Genomic DNA, 3,090 nt, shown 5'->3' with positions numbered 1-3,090 from the left:
AATTTGAATCCCAACACTTTGATAAGTGAGGCAGTAAACACCTTGCCATCGCTGTAGCTAGATTATAGACCTGCTGTAAATGCTGCTGTTGAAATTTTCAGGCTCTATCAAGCCTCAGAAACTGCTAAGCATCTGAAAGTAGGCAGGTGCAGACCTCCTTCTGCCTTGGTAGTAGCTGTGAAAACCAGTTAATGAGTTCCAGGGCTGTCTATTGGTGTCTTGGCTGAGGCTGTGACTATGCCACATCTGAATACTTAGGGCATTAGATATGGAACATGGGTTCTCAGAAAGTCCCAATTCCCTCCCCCAGTTAGGTTCTCTCAACAAGGCTGGGGGCGTTTGGATCCAGATGCAGTCCAGGGGTGGCCAACCTGAGCCTCAGATGGAGCCAGAATTTACCAATGTACATTGCCAAAGAGTACATTGCCAAAGAGTAATACATCAGCAGCCCCCTATCAGCTCTCTCCTGCCCCCTCATCCCCTGTTCCCATTGCTTCCTGCCCACCGGCAGCTCCGCTGATCAGCATCTCCCCCTCCATCCTTGCCTGCACCTCCTGATCAGCTGTTTCATGGTGTGCAGGAGGCGGAGGGGGGGGACAAGGCAGGCTCAGGGGAGGGGGTGGGAAGGGGTGGAGTGGGGGCAGGACCTGTGGCAGAGCCAGGGGTTGAGCAGTGAGCACCCCCCAGCACATTGGAAAGTTGGCGCCTGTAGCTCCAGCCCCGGAGTCGGTGCCTATACAAGGAGGCACATATTAACTTCTGAAGAGCCGCATGTGGCTCCGGAGACACACGTTGGCCCCCTCTGCTCTTGTCCCAAACATTGTAAAGTTATTTACTGACTGACTGCACCAGGATCAGGGCAGTGATGAATCAGGCATCCAGCTACTGACCCAATAGGTCTAATATGTGACCAAAGCAGAATGCTCCGCTCCCCTATGCAAGATGTAGTGCTTACACTCATGAAGAACTGCCTAAGGGAACAGAGGGTGATGAACCAGGTGTCATTGAACAGCTATACTTGGGATGAATTTAGCCCTGAATGCATCAATGGACCACAGGCTGAAGCTGCTTGTGCTGAGTAATGCTGATGAAGGAATACGAGGCAATCCCATGTACTGCCATGTGGTGTCATTCAGCTTCAGGAAACATAAACGCAATTTTTCCATAGGTGGATATTTGTCCATACATGGAAATGTCTTATGTGTATGTGTGGGAGGGAGACAGGGGAGTAAATTTTTAACCTATTAGGAAACAGGCAGGTAGACCATTTGATCAGATGATGCACTACTGATTTCAAACACACCTAGGAAAGCCATGTCAGCCCACAGGAGCTGAAGGAAATTGATTTTTTCATACGTGCTGGGCATGTGTCTCTGAGTTTGTTCTGCCTTTTGTTTTACCCACTTCTCTACAACACTGAAATGTCTGCTTTGCTAGTAGTGTCAGGAAGGATGTGTGGGAACTCGCTGCGTGTGACAATGTTACAGAAACACAGCATTGAAGTTCACAGCTGCAAGGAGGACAATCTCGTTTTTGAACAGCTGAAGGAAAAATGTTTCCAAATGTCAAATGCAGTTTCTGAAATACACTACTCTGAGCGCCACCAGCTTAATCTACCGAAGCCTTAGGAATAATGTATCATCTGCCTTGTGGTGGAAACAATTAGCACCTCTGACATTAAGAGCATTCACATACCATACAATTACAGGAAAAGAATCACCTGCAATGCCAAAGCCCAATGGCTTGAAATAACACATTTTCAGCCTCAGCGCTCAAATGCTTGATTTCCACAGGTTTAAAGTGAGCTATAATACTTTTTGGGGTTGATCCTGCAAGGTGCTGAGTGCCATCAATCTACCAAAGCCTGGCATGGCTGTTAAGGGAGGAAGCACTCAGCTCTTCATAGGAACTCTCTTTAAAAGTGGCATTTGGTGAATTACGTTTCAACATTAGTTTTGAAAGAAAGAAAAGCAGATGAAAATCCGCACGCTTATGCTTTAATGAGCCAGAGGCAGGTGCCACTGATGAAAAAAATGTTCACAGCCATTTTTGACAATTTGGTGCCCCTGATTTTGCATCTCCAGGATAATGAATAAAGATGAAAAATAGGTTAGCCCCTTTTCCTACCATTCCTATCTCGGTTTCTAGTGCTCCCATCACAATAGTGTCTTGCTCCCAGCTAATATTTAGTTGTTATAGATGGGGTCCAGTTGAAGAGGTTCACCGCACTTTCAGTAAGAGCAGTACAAAGCGAGACAGCAGCCCTGCTTCTGAGCTGCTTCTTGCAGAATGTGCTGCTTTGGGAGGGCTCAGACATAACTTCATGACAGTTTATGTTCTTATGTTATGTTATGTTCACTATACCACCCGGGGAACCACTCTATGCTGGGAGTATGCCACTTGGGGTCACTTAATGGAGGCTGAGCTGGAGTAAAGGGGCCATGGAGAACTGAAGTTACTTGCCTGAGAGGCATTGGTGACTGATAGATTTGGAGTGGATTTAAGAGTCAGGTGATATGCTTTGGTTCTTACAGTGACTTGCAAATCACTCAGCATTTCTGCTGAACCCTATGGAAATACATGTATTTAGAGGTTCAATCCCTTCACTTTGTGATTCATATACTTTGTTTTAACCTCTTTACCCTGAACGTCTTTGCTACCACATGCAAAACATACAATGGCGTTTGTTGCTAGATTGCCTTGCCAGAACTTCAGGTTTCTGCTCATTTGATAACACATCTCTATGCTTGTACCATGGGGCACTAGATTAGACAATTGAGGACAGGTCTGACCCTTACTTTTTCCAACTTTCCAACATTTTGAACCCTTAAAAGACAAATATTCTACTGAAAATACTAACAGACCCTTGTCTGACATGGTGCTATAAATTTGGCCCTTGGCCTAACCATAGCTTGTGCATTCTGGGTTGTGGGGAGGGAAGCATTGCTTTTTGTTCAGGAGATTGTGGGCTTCATGTACCTGTTATTAACATCTATCTTGAAAGCTATGAGTCATATGAGTGCTGTCAAATGTCGCATATGCCTTATAGGTGATATCAGCTCTGGCTGTCAGTATGAAATGTCTTTAGAG

The sequence above is a fragment of the Gopherus evgoodei genome, chromosome 9, assembly GCF_007399415.2.
Source record: "Gopherus evgoodei ecotype Sinaloan lineage chromosome 9, rGopEvg1_v1.p, whole genome shotgun sequence".
Classification (NCBI taxonomy): Eukaryota; Metazoa; Chordata; order Testudines; family Testudinidae; genus Gopherus; species Gopherus evgoodei.
The sequence above is the reverse complement of the archived record's forward strand: the minus strand, read 5'-3'. Positions refer to the sequence as shown.